Genomic DNA, 18,032 nt, shown 5'->3' on the forward strand with positions numbered 1-18,032 from the left:
AAATATTATGAGGACATAATGGGTTTGTGAAAACACAATGGGACAGTGATATTACATTGACAATGTAATGTTACAATATCATGTCATAATAACGTTTTGATGTCATAATTAGTTGGTGATTCCATACCAGTGAGGAGGTCACAATAGGCTTGTTATGTTGTGATGGGTTGATGATGTCATTTCATAATGCTATGATGTCATTGTAGTTTGGTGAAGTCACAATGAGCTGATAGTGTCATAATGACAATGTAATGTCACAGTGGTGATGATATCACAAAGGGTTTATGATGTTAAAATGGCATGATTGATCTCAATTGTTATTAGTTTACACTATTGTCATACAAAGAGACTAGGTTTTTTCCCAAACCTATTATGAACTCATAACCTTTTAGAAAATTCCTGGACTTTGGCACTTCTAGCTCCTACCTTGAACTTATATGCTAATTGTGAACTAGTAACAATTGAAATTGGACATGCCATTGTGATATTACAAACTCATTAGTACATTACAAATCCATTGTGACCTCAAAAACAGTGTGAAATCACAAAACTATTAGGACCTCAGAAAATTTGAAAAATACCTGGCCTTTGTGACATCACAGTCCCTTTTTGTACCCATACCCCATTGTGAACTAATGACAATTGAGATCAGACATGTCATTGTAACATCACAAACCCTTTGTGGCATCATCAGGAGTGTGACATCACAGTGTCATTGTAACACTTACAACTCATTTTGACATCACACAAAAAATGACATAATAGCATTATGATATCACATTGTCACAGTGATGTCATATACACATTTGAATGCCTATTCTGATTTCATTTTATTCCAATGTGGCATGCGTGTTGATATCAGAAACCTATTTTGACCTCATGAACATTGTAACATTGCAATCCCTTTTGACATCATGTTGCCATTGTGATATCACTAACGCACTGTGACTTCACCAACCTGTTCTAATCTCGTAACTGTTTGACATGATAACATTGTGATATCTTAGGCCTGTTGTGGGCTCACAGTCTGTTTTTGACCTATTTCAGGTAAGATATGTGATATCAGGAATCCACTGTGACATCATGACCATTGTGACATCTCACTGTCAGATATCATGACCATCGTGTCACATATGTGCCAACACCTACGTTTTGAGACATCATAATCCCTTTGTGAACTCACATATTCATTGTGAATTTATGACAATTGAGACCTGACATTCAATTTTGACTTCACCCACCCATTGTGACATCACAAACCTATAGTGACCTCATCACAAGTATGACATAAGTAACACATTGTGATATCAAAATATTATTATGACATGATATTGTGAGATCACATTGCCATTGTGATATACATCTCATGGTGTTTTCACTAACTTATTGTGACCTCTTAATATTTTAGAAAATTCATATCCTTTAGGAATTCAAGTTCTTTCTGTGAACTTGTATCCTCATTGGTAACTAGTAGCAGTGGAAATGGGGCATGTCATTGTGATAATAGAAACTTGTTGTGACATCCCAAACCCCTTGTGACCTCATCACAGCTGTGACATCAAATCCTTTGTGACATCACATTCCCATTGTGAAATCACAGTCACATTGTGACAGAGCAAATATATTTTGACCTCTTAGCTTCTTTGAGAAAACATGGCTTTTGTGACATCACAGTCCCTTTGTGAACCCATATCCTCATTGTGAACAAATGACAATTGATATCAGACATGCCATTGTATCATCACATTGTATCATACCATTGTGACATCACATTGCCATTGTAACATAATGATTATATTGTGACATTCCAAATCTTTTATGACATCTTAGCACTTTTGAAAAAGTATATGGCCTTTGTGACATTACAGTCCCTTTGTGTGCCAATTTTTTGAACTAATGACCCTTGAGATCACAAACCCTTTGTGACATCACCAGTGTGATATCACATTGTTGTTCTGATACAAACAGCTCATTTTAACATAATAAAACTACAATATCATCACACCACTAGGACATCACATTGTTATTGGATGTCATAGACACATTATGAATGCCTGTTCTGTGATTTCATGCTATTTCAAATGAGGCATGTTGATGTTCAGAAACATTGTGACCTCCTAACCATTGTGACATCACATTGCATGGTGATATCACTAACTCGCTGTGACATCACAAACCTGTCCTGTCCTCATAACTTTTGTGACGTGCTGCCATTGTGATATCTTAGGCTCTTTGTGAGCTCATAATCTGTATCCAACCTCATAATATTTCAGGTATGACATGTGATATCAAAAATTCACTGTGACATCATGAAAATTCTGACATCATATTGGCAGATATCATGAGCATTGTGTCACACTGGGACATCAAAAACCTGTTAGGACTTCATCACATTTGTGAAAACATATACCTTTGCAGACATCACAGTCCCTTTGTGAACTCATATACTCATTTTGAATGAATGACAATTGTGATCCAGTATGGCATTGTGACATTTCCAATTCATTGTAACATCACAAACCTATTGTGACCCCATCACCAATATAGCATCACTTAATAATTGTGACATCAAAACATTATTATGTCATAATATTGTGACACACATTACCATTGTGATATTACTGTTCCATTGTGTTTTCACAAACCCAGTATGACCTCATTACATTCAAGAAAATTCATGGCCTTTGGGACTTTAAGTATCTTCTGTGAATTTGCATCCCCATTGGGAAGTAGCAGCAATTAAAATTAGACATGTGGTTGTGATATTACAAACTCATGACATCACAAACCTATTGTGACCTCATCACCACTTTGACCTCAAAAACCACTGTAAAATCACATTGTCCATGATTTCACAATCACATTGTGACATCCAAAACCTATTATGATCTTTTAGAACCTTTCAAAAACACATGGTCTTTGTGACGTTGCAGTCACTTTGTGTACCAATATCCTCGTTGTAAAATAAGGAAATTGAGGTCAGACCTGCCATTGTAACATCACAGGGACATCATCATAAATGTGACATTATATAGTCATTAAGATATTATCAACTCATTTTGACAACACCAACCTACAATGACATCATAGCATTATGACATCATACTATCATTGTGATGTCATAAACAGTTTTGAATGCCTATTCTGTGATTTCATTTTATTTCAAATGTGGCACGTGAGTTAATATCAGAAACGCATTGTGAACTCATAGTCATTGTGATATCACAATCTCTTTGTGACATCACATTGCCATTATGATACCACTAATCCACTGTGACAACACAAACCTGTCCAGTCCTCATAACTTTTGTGACATGCTGCCATTGTAATATATTAGGCCCTTTCTGAGCTCATATTCTTTTTGGACCTCATAATACTTCAGATATGAAATGTGATATCAGAATCCACTAGGACTTCATGACCCTTGTGACATCAAACTACCAGATGTCATGACCATTGTGTCATGGTTTGTGACATCACAAACCTTCACAGTTTCTGTGTGGCATGGAGTGAGATCCTTTCATATTTTCAAGTTAATGTGAAGGACTCTATAGAAATCTATAAGCAAATATTTGATGCTTTGCTAGTGCTAAGTGTTGGCTATTTGGAAGCAAAACACGGAACAGCCAGGGTTCACTGATTCCTGTCAATGATGAAACCATTCAATCACTGAGCTCTTCTCTGAACCCTCACTCCATGTGTGAATGACAGAGACCCAAGAGAGGCCATGAGCAAAGAGACTTGATGTGACCTGGCTGCAGTTTGAATGCAGTCTCAAAACTGGGAGAAGTAGGATGAACTTTCAGCGTGTAAGAAACCTGACCCATGGCTGGTACTTTCATGCTATGTAGATAGAGGTCAGCCATTAACAATTCAAACAATACATTGAAATAAAAAGTGAAAAAAATTCAATGACATCAGTATTCAAATACCAAATCGCAAGATGATGGCAAGTGAAATGAACTCCAACACATGGACACAAAAGGTTTCTCTTTGTTGTAGTTTTTAATGTACTACATGATTTCTTTTTCCTTTTGTGTCTTTAGTTCCCCATATAGTTTATCCCCTGCTGTCACTGTAGTTGATTTTGGTACCCTGGGTATTGTATGTATGATTGTCTGAATTAGGGAAGAGAAGGGGAACAAAAAATGCTGAGACAAAGGACAAAGGGGGAATGAATGCAACAGTGATACTCACAAGACAATATGTTGGAAATGTTCTGTACAACTTGGGGTGGTTTGTTGTTGGAGGGAAAATGGGAGAAAAATGCGGGAGAGGGTAACATGCTTGGCAAGGATTGTACTCACTACATAACTTATGTAATTAACTGTAACCTCTATATAGATCAACTTGACAAAAAATTAAAATTTAAACAAAAATGAGAAGTGGACTGTTGGTATCATGGACCACACTGTCTCCTCATCTCTTAGCATTAGAAGGAAAAGAATAGGAAAAAGTTACAATTGAACTCTGAAGCAATATCACTGATTAACCAAATCATCTTTTGATCAAAGATGTTAGTTATTCATTCCATCATGTCCCTCTAATTAGAAATCCCCTGAGAAACAGTTTAATGTCATGAACAGACTCTGATACTCTAAGTAATCATACTTGGAGACACAAGTAGTACAGTATCATTGACCATTTTCAACATTCCTGTCAGTGAAGACAACCTTAATTTGTTTTAGGTGTTTTGAACATAGGCAAAGGAGAGAATGTTATCTATTATGTCCATAGAATTCATAATGATAGTTCCTTGGAACTCTGACTACCCTTTTCTTCCCTAATATTTAACTCACAGCCTTGTTCACAGATGGAAGAATGGACAATGTTTTTTTTCTCTTCTAATGCATCTATTATACCTATTACAATACACCTATTACACATTGGGGTTCTTATTCCAAATAGCTATTGTTGATTGTAGAGTGTTTGCTTTTAAGGATTATAAATCTAAACCCTTTGCAAAGACAATGGGCAGAAAAGAAGATTGGGCTTTCTGAGAAACCATGTCCTTGGCTACTTAAGGCTTGGCCTTACCTAGCTTGACTTCATATTGAGAAATTGAGTGGTATGTCAGGAAAGAAGCTTGTACATGCCAAGGATAATAGGATTGATTAGCAACAAGGCAAATTCTTCTCCTAATAAAGAAATAGCACACAAGAAGGCAGAGCACAGAGGTAGGGAAAAATCATATCTTAGTATACAAATGAGCTTCTGGGGAACCTTACTGCATTGTTGGTGGAAGTGTAAACTTGTTCAACCACTTTGGAAAGCAGTATGGAGGTTCCTGAAAAGACTTCACATAGACCTCCCCTATGACCCAGCAATCCCACTTTTGGGCATTTAACCAAATGTTTACAAACAAGACCACACTAAAGCTACCAGCACGACTATGTTTATTGTAGCATTATTTACCATATCTAAGATCTGGAACCAACCCAGATGCCCCTCAGTAGATGAATGGATCAAGAAAATGTGGGATATATACACAATGGAATTCTATGCCTCCACCAGAAAGAATGAAATTGCCCCATTTGTTAGGAAATGGAAAGACTTGGAAAAAATTATATTATGAAGCAAGCCAGGCCCAAAGAAACAGGTCCCATGGTTTCCCTTATTTGCAATAACTAGTATATGTTTGAGTCAAGCAGAAAAGGTCATTTAAGTTGATGATAGGGAAATGAACCCTAAGATATGTATTCAATTTTTTTTCTTTCATGCTATTGTTTCTAACACAATTATAAGATTATTTCTTTGTTGCTTTGTATGTCCCTCCCCCATGGTATAACACCTGCTTTCACGCTACTTGATGTTGTTATAATTTGTGGAGGGGAAGGGGAAAAACAAATCGTTTAAATAGGGATACAGGTGGACCCATTGCAACTATGAGATGTACAAGTCCTTATGTCGAAAATGAACTTTACAACTTTGGTGGTGGGTGGGGGGAGGGTTGGGTAGGAGGTGGGGGAGGCTTGGAAGGGATGGGAAGGGGAAACAAAGGAGGAGGCTACAATGCTTGATAAGAAATGTACTCATTATCTTGCCCATGTAATTGTAACCCCTCTGTACAGTATTTTGACAATAAAAAAAACAAAGAAAGAAAGAAAAAAACAAATGAGCTTCTGAATCAATTTGTTTGAACTTCCTTTGTAGCATTTTCTTTTGTGTCTCTATTCTTCTATTCACTGCATTGTAAACAGAAATCTCTGCCAACTCTACTTTAAATTTTGTCAAATGATCTATGAATTCTAATGGATATTTTTCAATAATGGAAGAATATTTCTTTCTTACATCTTACTATGCAAGTATAAATATCTAACTATATTTCAATTTAAATTGATTTTAAATAAAATTAAGAAGGAAAGAAATACAATGGAAGTTTGTGAATCCTTTCTTAAAAATTAACTTTGATGGCTCTAAAAGAAAGGCTAACGAATGGGTAATTCGGATTAGAATATGATGTGAGAGCTGGGTGCTGGTGGTAAACCTAGCTACTTAGGAAGCTGAAATCTGAGGGTAGTATTTAAAAGCTATCCTCGGAAGGAATTTGTGTCTTTCTCCAATTAATCACAAAAAATAACTGGAAGCAGAGCTGTGGCTCATGTAGTGGATGGATAGCCTTGAACACAAAAATTTAGAGCTATAGACCAGGCCCAGGGTTCATGCCCAGGACCAGCAAAAAGAAAAGAAAGTGAACAAAAGAGAAGATAAAAGAAAAGGCAAGAAATATGAGACATGCACAGGTGAGATATCATGGTGAAAGCCCTTCATGTATTTAATATATACTAAATAAATGAATGAAAAGAAGATAAAATAGGCTCTATGGGTTTCTGGGAAGAAATGACAGAGAAGGAAGGAGAGGAAATGAAGGTGAATATGATTTAAGTGCTTTAATGGCATATGTAAAATAGAACAGTGAATCCTGTTGAAATGTTTTAAGAAGGGAAAGGTGGGGATAATGAATAGGGATCAATGGCATGAAGTTGATGATATACATTGTATGCACGAGTGAAAAAGTCACAATGAAACACTTTTTGTACAACTTTTACATGCTGAAAAACAAACAAATTCATTCTTATTTTCTAGCAGTACAAAAGCAGTGGTCAAAAACTGTATATGTTGCTATTTTCTACAGAAAAATGTCACTTTCTCTTTATGCTGTCAAAATTTCTCAGCTCAAAGTCATGCAAATTCCGTTACCTAGACAGGTAAATTCAAGTTTTAATCTAAGTCACAATATATACAATAGTCATGAACTTGTTAAGAAATGATTGTAGAAAGTGAATGATTTCAAAACACACAGGGAAATTGATGAATTAATGCCATATTGGGCATAATGGCTGATACCTGAAGTTCAGACTCCTAAGGAAACAGAGAATGTTAGGAATGTGCTTCTAGGTCAGTCAGGGAAAATTCGTAAGGCCATACCTCATTCATTAGGCCACCAGAGAACAGTTTCTTTTTTTTAATAAGTATTTTATTGTGAAAATACTGTACAGAGAGGTTACAGTTACAAGATAAGGATTCAAATGGCTTTTTCTTTCTTGCGATTGTTTCCAACATATTTCTAAGATGATTACTTTGTTGTTTGTATGTACCTCCCCCATGGTATAAGCCCTGCTTTCACTATATTTGATGCTGATATAATTTGTGGAGGGGAAGGGAAAAAACAAATTGTTTAAATAGGGTTACAGGTGGACCCATTAATGAGATTTACAAGATGTTATGTCGAAAAAAGAGAACAGTTTCTTTAGTCTGGCCTCCAATTTTGTGATCTTATCACTATCGGTGACCAAAAGTAACCATGTTGCTGAATGTCTCTCAGATTAGATTTGTACTTGTTTTCTCACAGGTTTATATTCAGTGGTGCATATATGTGACTAAAGTCCAGAAGTGCTGCTGTGCTCTTTTGGTGGTGTCTCTTAGGACGTTCATGTTTTGAATTACCATTACTAGCAGTCTTCCTTCCAGTTCTAGACTAAGGAGATAGCTAGTAGATTGCTCTGCTCAGTTATTCTTTCCCCTTGGTAATTTGTGAGAATGCACGGAGAACTTTTTGATATCTTACAAATAGCCTTTCCTTATTGAAATATCATTATGAATTCAAGGATTTACAATTTCTTTAACGGATGTGATATCCAAATTCATCAGTGAATAGCACTTGATAGCTCATTTCTTTTCTCTTATTAGTTTAGCTCAAGCTAACTTTGTATCCCACACAGTAGTGACTCCTTGGGTTCTGACACCTGCACAGGCCAATCCCAAACATCAGGATGTCCTCTTGTGTCACTCCATCTCAGCACACAAAAATTAGGGAGCCAGTGAAAGACAGTTTATTCTTTGCAGAGGCTGCCTTAGAGAAAAACTTGTAAGAACCCAGAACCTGGAGACTTCTGAAGAAACATGTATATACTGTTCAATAATATTCTTTTTTCACTCACTATTCTCTTGAAAGCTTTAGGAAAATAGAAGTACTTTTGATGATGGTTTGTGATGGTTTATCTGCATTGTCAAATTAGTTGGATTGCTGCAAGATGAACAAACTATACTTGTTGACATATCTGTGAGAGTTCCTGTAGAGAGAATTGACTAAGAGAGGAAAATCTACGCCATTGTACACAGCCCCTTCCAAAATGCCAGGGCCTCTTTTGAAGTTAAAAAGGAAGGTGGAGTAAGCAAATCAATGTGTTACTTGGCTGCCATTATATGAGCACTCTGCCCATATGGTACACTAAAGTTTCTAATCTATGAGCTGAAACAAAGAATTCTGCTATTTCAGGTGTTTTTACTGAGGACTTAGTCACAGAAATGACAAGTAATACATCTTTATAACTTAGGTTCTAGCTTACTTTCTGATCAATGATGGAAGATGGATGCTACACTGAGAGCATTTGGTGTCCCCATCACTGGGTTGAGAAGGATGATACTTATTTTCAGTGGAAACTGGTAATTTGTTGCAGAAGATTTTTTCAAAGTGAGAGTTTAAATGTGGGAAAACATTTATCAGTGAAGGAAAGCTGTAATGCAGAGGGAGTAGAATAAGTTCCTGAACACATGGATTTATGCTTAGGAAGATGAGATGTGGAAGTGAACATCACAGAAGAGCTGCAGGCCAGGCAGTGGGTTCTGAGACCTGGTGACTGGGTGCTGTGCTACTTGGAGCAGAATGGTAGGGGCAGCACTTCTCTGCTGGAGGCAACTGGGTATAGAGCCTCAGACAATCAGGACTACACCAACTACAACCCCCCCCCCCCCATCTCCAACTCCAGAAGCTTTGCCTTAAGACTTCTGAATAGTTTAAGAACACGTCCATATTTTAAGTCCTTTATAAGCACATTTGACATCTGTAACTAAGAACAGTGACCAATCCTCACAGAGTGCAACAGCCTGTTTTCTTCTAATTATAACCCTTACCCAGCATACTGGCTCCAGGTAGCCAGCAACTAGCAACTTTGTAAGTCATCAGGACTCAAGGCAGAGAAGCAGAAGGGGAGCCACTGGTTCTTTCCACCTGCACTATGCCATGAACCAAATACTGATGGATTTCCTTTACCAGTTCAGCCCTCTACATGCTTTCAGTGATTCATATTTGGTAAAATGCGGGGTGTCATATGGAGGGATTCAGGGATCTCTGTGCAGCTTTTTTCACTTGTTTCTGTGTCCTGCCCTGTGGGGACTTACTACTTCCTCCTCCTCCTCCTCCTCCTCCTCCTCCTCCTCCTCCTCCTCCTCCTCCTCCTCCTCCTCCTCCTCCTCCTCCTCCTCCTCCTCCTCCTCCTCCTCCTCCTCCTCCTCCTCCTCCTCCTCCCCTCCCCCCTCCTCCCCCCCCCTCCCCCTCCCCTCCTCCTCCTCCTCCTCCTCCTCCCCCCTCCTCCTCCTCCCCCTCCTCCCCCTCCCCCCCCTCCTCCTCCTCCTCCTCCTCCCCTCCCCCTTCTCCCCCTCCTCCCCCTCCTCCCCCTCTTCCTCCTCCTCCTCCTCCTCCTCCTCCTCCTTCTTTTCTCCTTCTCCTTCTCCTTCTCCTTCTCCTTCTTCTTCTTCTTTTTCTGTCCTGGGGCTTGAACTCTGGGCTTGGGTGCTGTCCCTGCGCTCTTCAGCTCAGGACAAGCGCTCAACCGCTTGAGCAACAGCACCACTTCCAGTTTTCTAGTGGTTTATTGGAGATAAGAGTCTCACGGAGTTTCCTGCCAGGGCTGGCTTTGAACCGAGATCCTCAGATCTCAGCCTCCTTAGTAGCTAGATAACAAGCGTGAGCCACTGGCGCCTGGCTTAGGTCTTCTTTTTCAACATAATACTGGTCACCCTCCTCACCATCCCATAAAAAAGGGTAGAATTTTATCTCACAAATTACTCCTCAGGTTGAACAAAGTGGTATTCAATCAATTTGAAACCACAGCTCTCTACAATGTAAGGCGGTGAATAACAGTTGAGTATAGAATCCCTAAGGAAAAAGAGGAAGACCTAAGTAAAGACAGGATCCAATTGGGATAGAATATTCCTAATATTCCTAATAAACTGTGCATAATACCAAATGGGAAGAATTATGAAAGCAGCTGTCATGGTGCTCTTCTAAAGAGTTAATTTTGCCAGAGGGGCTTCTTTTTCCATATGAATTTATTACTACCAGAAATAATAAGATAGGTTGAAGTTATATAACTCCTGAAGTAGTGCACTGAGAATGAATATTCTTTCTATAATGCCTTGCTGAGAAAACTTATACTTGGAGTCAGTACTACTGAAATCTAGGTTCAGTGAATGAAATCTAAGACCAGAGTTTCTAGCAAACTGGAAAGGAATGTCTTTGATACTTTCTCCAATTAACCAGCAAAACACCTGCATGTTGAATTGTCGAATGGTAGACCTCCAGCCTTGTACAGAAAAAGCTAATGGCAACATACAGGCCCTGATATCAGTATAATCACACACACACACACACACACACACACACACACACAGAGAAACTGCAATATTAACCCCCCACCCCACACACACCACCAACAATATACAATACAAATTTAATCCATAGAAAACATCAAAAAGACATTTTGGAATATATTTATTAATATTTCTAGGGGGAAAAGCTTACTTTATAAGATATAAAGCTAAAATATTACCACTAGAGGGCAGAAAAACTCAGTAGAAAACAAGCTGGAAACTTCGTCTTGTCTCTATTCATGCCTGCTTTCTCAGCAAAATAATATTTCAGGGAAGATTCATGTCCCCCTGAGTTATGTTTACTTGGAAGAGGCCTGTAAGAAGTGAGTGAGGTGATGTGAGAGCACTGGGGCTGAAGCAAACCCTATAGTACTAGTGTCTTTAGCAGATGAGGCATTGGGAATTGCTGTCTCTGTCATGGTGTCTATCTCTGTCTGTCCCTGTCTCTGATCCTCCTGGTCTGCACTTCATTAGGTAAAACACGTGGTCAGCTGATACAGATGGATTGCCATAATAGTTTACACCACTTGGATGTTCAGCATTTGTTGTTTGTTTTTCAAACATTCTTTTCATGAATAATCACTAATTTATTTTTCTTCACATTGTCATTTCTACCTTTTAGAACCTTGATATAGAAAACCTTCTATCAACTCTTGCCTTAGGAGAAGTTTTATGAAATATTTAATGCACTCATACATTCATAGTAGTAGTCACAAGGTTCTTATACCAACATATTTCCTCTGCCTTATCAACTTTTTGCAGATTAAAGAGGATAATTCTCACAAATCTTTTCTTCTCTGAATTGCAAGAGTTGTACAAGAGATTATGATGTAACATGCTCATTGGAATGTCTAGGGCTTCTTGATCAGAGTTAGCCTTCTGTCATGCTATTTGAAAATAAACAGCAGAAATTATAGCATGGAAAACATCAAGTTACTTCATACAACAGAAAAGATGAAGAATTATATAGGATTTCTCTCACACAAATCCTCATAATTATGAGTGACCTAAATATTATTTTAGATAATAAATTGTTGTTATTTTACCAAAATCAATGTTTCAATCACAAGAATAAATTACTTTCCTATCACATTATTAAATGCGGAGACATACATATATGCATAGCTTTTTATTTAAATATTGACAAATATTTAAACACTTTCAGATGATCTAATTTCAAATATTAAAAGATACATGAAATATTATCTATACATTACAAAAGTCCTTCCAGAATTAGAAATACTTTACTTGTGTGCACATTCATATGAGACATAGAGCAGCAGGGAGGGAGCTGAGGAGTTGGGGTTGTGATGCCATCTTGCCTGCCATTCACCCGTATGATGCTCTCAGACTCTTGTTGCTAGGAAAGCCTATGAGAGCTCTGAGCACCCAATGTTGGACCTGAGCAGCCTATGCTAAGATTCAGAGAATTAAATATTAGAACAGGGGCAGTGAGTTCTTAGGAAAAATAATGGAAAGACAGGAAAGATGCCATTACTCCTAGAAATATAATGTATGTTTGCCAGGTATTTGTCAGCAAACTTAAATGCTTCATTTTCAGTCCTAGTTCCTACAATTCTAAATATAACATGCATTTTATATCATGTACTATGCTTTTAAAAATAACATAGAGTCAATTTTAAAACATTGCTTTATGTAGCCTAATCAATGAAATTCTTGGTATAGAATTGCAAAACATGGTGAAACAAGTCCTTGAAACACATGAAACAGTTAATTGTTTCTAGATTGCATGAGAAGACTGCACTTTTCAGACTCTTTTTCTATTTTAATACATGTTTGATTTCTTAGATAATGAATAGGCACCCGGTCATCCAAAGCAGACTTCTTAGATTACCATCAGTGCGAACACTATCTCCAAAATGAGTTCACACATACTTAGAAATCACTTGTCACTGCACCTCAGGACAGTTAGTTAAACCTATGACATCTCACAACCTACGAAATTCTTCTGTCACCATGAGATTTGAGGTGTCACAGCTCCCCCTGGGTACAAAATATGAAATACTACTTTAGTTCCTCAATGCTGGTAGAACTTTTTTTTATTCTTACTCTAAATACAAAGAACCACATTTACAAAAGAATGGAGAAATAGTACCATGAACACTTCTAGACATGAATATTTTGAACAAATCAAATAGAACCTCTGATCTCACAGAGCTGCTTTCATTTGAAGGCAAAGAGCAGAAATTGAACAAAAGCTTCTCATGATTCTCTAATTTCTGATACTCCCCACATGCAGCCTTCCCTTTCTCCCCTCACCAAAAGTAACACAATTACTGAAAAAGATGAGCTGTGAACATCTAAGTCCACATTTTGTCTCCTTACCACCTGACATGATTAGAGTTAAGAGCAGGGTGATAAGTTACATTTGACCATTTGTATTTTCTTAAAACAAAACAACCAAAATAATCCCTCTGATGCAATTTCACTGAAGGCCATATAATCAAACTATCTTTTGAACACACATATAAATTTTTCATTCCATCATTTATATGCAGTTGGAAATCACCAAACACACAGATCAGAGCCATGAATTACACCTCAATCTCTATTAAATAAATCTGGATCCATTTGTAGCAGAGCATTGTTTTTGTTTATGTTTTTTACTATTTTTACCATTTCTGTTAGTGAAGAGCACCAGTCTCCCTTTGTTTTTGCTGAGTTGTTCACAAGCAAAGGGAGAGAAAGTAATTCTTGCCTATTATATAAAGTCAGTCAGATTCAAAATGATAGTTCTTTGGAACTGTGCATTACTTTCTACCTGTAATCTTTAAATTGGCCATGGCCATTTCTGTTTGCTTTATTAATTCATCTTTTGCAACAATTTGTTACAATACATCAATTACACATGGAAGTTCTCACTCCAAATAGCTATGAATGTTTGTAGACAATTTGCTTTGTAAGATGCTGAATCTAAACCCATTGCAGTGAACATATGCAGGAAAGCTGAATAGCCTGTCTGAGAAGCCATGCCCTTGGCTGTGATCATCTCAATATTTGTCCAAGATTTGGCCTTGTCAGTCTTAGATTCATGGAGAAAAAAATGACATGGTAATGGTATATGAGAAAGAAGACTGCACATGGCTAAGAGTATACATATTCTTAGGATTAGGTAGCAACAAGCCCAAACCGTCTCCTAATACAGAAGTAGTACAAAAAGGGTAGAAGAGACAAGTAGATAAAAATCATATCTTAGTATACAAATAAGCTTCTGTATTAACTTTTGTTTGTGATTCTTCTCTGGAATTTCCCTTTGTTTCTGTATTCTTCTGTTCACTTCTTTGTAAACTGAAATCTCTGACAACTATCAAAGAAATATTCCCAAATGATCATGGAGTTCTAATCACTGTTATTCAGTAATGGAAGACTAGTTTATCTTATATCCTACGATGTTAGTAAAAAAATCCACAATGTAATTATGATTCAAATTTAATTTAATTTAATTAATTTATTTATTTTAAACTGTAAAGCATTCTATTTTTTTTAATTGTGAGAATACCATACAGAGGAGTTACAATTACATGGGCAAGATAATGAGTACATTTCTTATCAAGCATTGTTGTCTCCCCTTTGTTTCCCCTTCCCATCCCTTCCAATACTAGCCCCCTTCCCCCCATCTGATTCTCCCCCCATCCCCCACCAACATTGTAAAGTTTGTTTTTCGACATAATGACTTGTACATCTCATTGACTTATACATCTCATTGTTGCAATTGGTCCTCCTGTATCCCTAGTTGAACGATTTTATTTTAAAATAAAATTAAAAAGGAAAAGAACACAATGGAAAGAGGTCAATCCTTTAAAAAATACAATTGATGTCTCCAAAAGCAAGATTAATAGAGAGGGTTGTTCTGATTAAAAGATGATATATAACCTGGCACCTGTGGCTCACTACTGTAATCCTAACTACTCAGGATGCTGAGATATAAGGATAATGGGTCAAAATCAGCATGCCAGGAAAGTCTGTGACACTCTTATCTCCAATTAACCACAAGAAAGGTGAAACTGGAGCTGTGGTGTAAGTGGTAGAGAGATAGAATTGAACACAAATACTTAGGGACATTGGTCATTCCCAGAGTTCAAGCTCTAGAACCAGCAAAAAGAAACAGAAAGGAAATATGATTTATGCACAAGTGAGATACCATGGTGAAAGCCCTTGGTACAATTAATATATATATGAAACAAATGAATGACAAGAGAATGAAATAGGCTATGTTGGCATTTTATGGAGCGAGTACTATGAATGGAGGAAGTTATATGAAGGTGAAGATTATTGAAGTGCTTCTCTGGAATATATGAAAAAGGCCAGCAAAACCCATGCAACTGCTTTAAGAAGGGAAATATGGGGATTAGGATGAGAGATCAAGGGTGTGAGGTTAATGGAGTACATTGTATGCCGGTGTGGAAATGTCACAATGAAACTCTTCTTGTACAGTTAATATATGCTGACAAAGACTAGTGTATGTCTAGGACAAACAGAAAAGCTCAAAAGCTATGTACCTATGACCACATAAAATGATGCTAAGCAAAATGCATCCCAAGATAGGGACACAAATGGTTTTGTCTTTCTTGCTGGTTTTTTAAGGTATTTATAATGTACTGTGTGATTGTTTTGTTTCTTTTGTATGTTCTTCCCCCATGGTGTAACCCCGGTTTTCACTGTACTTGATTCTGGTGCCCTGCATCTTGTATATACATTTTTCTATTTTGGGGAGGGTAATATAGCAAAATGCTGAAATAAGGATACAGATTGCCCTTTATAACAATGAGATGTACAAGATGCTATATTGAAACCAAACTTTACAACTTCATTGGGGGAGTTGTGGGAAGGGAGTAGTTGGGGAAGTTGAGAGGGAAGGGACAGAAGGGGAAAACCAAAGGAGGAGATACCAATGCTGGATAAGAAATGTACTCAATACCTTACTCATGTATCTGTAACCCCTCTGTACAGTATTTTTACAAAATATATATATATATATATATAATTTAAAAAGAAATTAAATATATTCTTATTCTGTAGCAGTATAAAAACAGTGGTCAAAAATTGTATGTGTTACTGTTTTGTTTTTTAACATATATAGCTCACTATGTCATTATATTTTCAAAAAGATCTTAGTTTGAAATCACTGAGGTTCCCTTAACCAGACATGTGAATTCAATCTTTAGTCTTAGTCACTGTACATACCATGTTTATGAACTTGTGAAGAAATGGCTGTAGATGAATGATCTCAAGACACAAAAATTCCAAACAAAAGAATACTTTAATGGTCATGATGGCCATAATGGTTCACACCTATAGTTCAACCTCTAGAGAATGGTAGGAATATGGTTCCAGTTAAGTCAGAACAAAGTAGTCAGACCACATCCCAATAATCAAGCCACCAAGGAACAGGGTTTTAGTTCAGTCTTAAATTTTGTGTTCTTATTGCTCGTGGTGAACACATACTAATCATGTGGATGAATGTCTCTCAGATGAGATTTGTGCCTTTTTCCCCTCAGAGTTCTTTCAGTAATGGATATATGTGAGCAAAGTCTAGAAGTGTTGCTATGTTCTATAAGGACATCATTACTGATGATCTTTATTTCAATTCTAGATTAAGGTGTTGGCTATTGGATTTCTCTGCTATATAGTTGTTCTTTTTCCTTTGAAATTGTGAGGATTTGTGGAGAAATATATAGTGGTTTATGGATATCACATCCCTAGTGAAAATATCACTACTAATCCAAGGAATTACAATTTATTTCATGGAATACTTTGGTATTTATTCAATATTCAAAAACGCTCAAATCGGCGAGTGGGCATTCTTGTTAGCTGATTTCTCTCCACTCTTTCCTGTACATCATCCAATATGAATTTGTAGTTTGTGACAAAAAATGATCCAAACTCATCTTCCTCTTTTTCTATTTTTGAGAAAGAAATAAACTGTTGTGCAAAGGTCACTGGTTTTATTTATGAGAGAATAAATGAGGTCAATTAATGAAGGTGCTATCTGTTATTAAAATGAAAGCATCATTACTTCTAGATTAGAAAAAATTATCCACTTGTGCATCTATTCATCAATATGTATATATATATTTACATGTACACATTCATATATACATATGTATACATCATACATATGTAAATTTATGGTAATTACTTCACTCACATCAAAAAATTAGGTTATTATTAAATGAATTCTTAGAAAAATTTTCTGATTTTCTTTTTTCCAGAAAATATTCAGTATAAAAATCTTTGAAATATGTCACTAACATTAGATGAAATTTTCATTTAATTAGCTTACTTTTTTTACCTCAAGAACATTGGCTCTAATTTTCCCTCATTAATTTAGTCATATGATCAACAACTCTTCTGGGTGATATGAAACTCTTGGTGTTACTGCCACTTATATGATCAGATCATACACACCCTGCCCCCAACCCCAGATTTGTTCAGATATTCCTCAGAATGTGATAACATGGATAAGATGAGCCAACTTTGTATCCCATGCAATAGTGACTTCTTGAGCCCTGACATCTGTACAGGAATATCGAACACATGTGGATGTCCTCTTGGATCACTCCATCTCAGCACCTACAATGGAGTAAAAAATGATGTTTCTCCCTTGCACAGAAAATCAGTTCTCCCATGTTGCCTTATCCTAATATGGATGACATTTCCATGTTCTATTGATTTCAAGATTCTGTTCAGAGATTTCAACATACTCACTTTGCATGGGCCCAATACCTTTTACCCAGGTGTGCAGCACAGTGTTCTCTTAGGATCTAGAAGAGTCCACTGAACAGGAGACATATGTAGGTTTAGGCCACAAAATAGGCTTCAAGATAACCTAAGTTTATCCTTCTTTTTTTTTTTTTTTTTGGGTCCGGTCATGGGGCCTAAACTCTTGGCCTGGGCGCTGTCCCTCAGCTCTTCAGCTCAAGGCTAGCGCTCTACTACTTGAGCCACAGTGCCACTTCCGGCTTTTTTCTTTTTGCTTATGTGGTGCTGAGGAATGGAACCCAGGGCCTCAGGCATGCAAGGCAAGCTCTCTACCACTCAGCTACCTTCCCAGACCGAGTTTATCCTCCCTTTTAAGG

This window comes from Dipodomys spectabilis, unplaced genomic scaffold (genome assembly GCF_019054845.1).
Source record: "Dipodomys spectabilis isolate Male_0828 unplaced genomic scaffold, ASM1905484v1 ptg000106l, whole genome shotgun sequence".
In the NCBI taxonomy this organism is placed as follows: Eukaryota; Metazoa; Chordata; class Mammalia; order Rodentia; family Heteromyidae; genus Dipodomys; species Dipodomys spectabilis.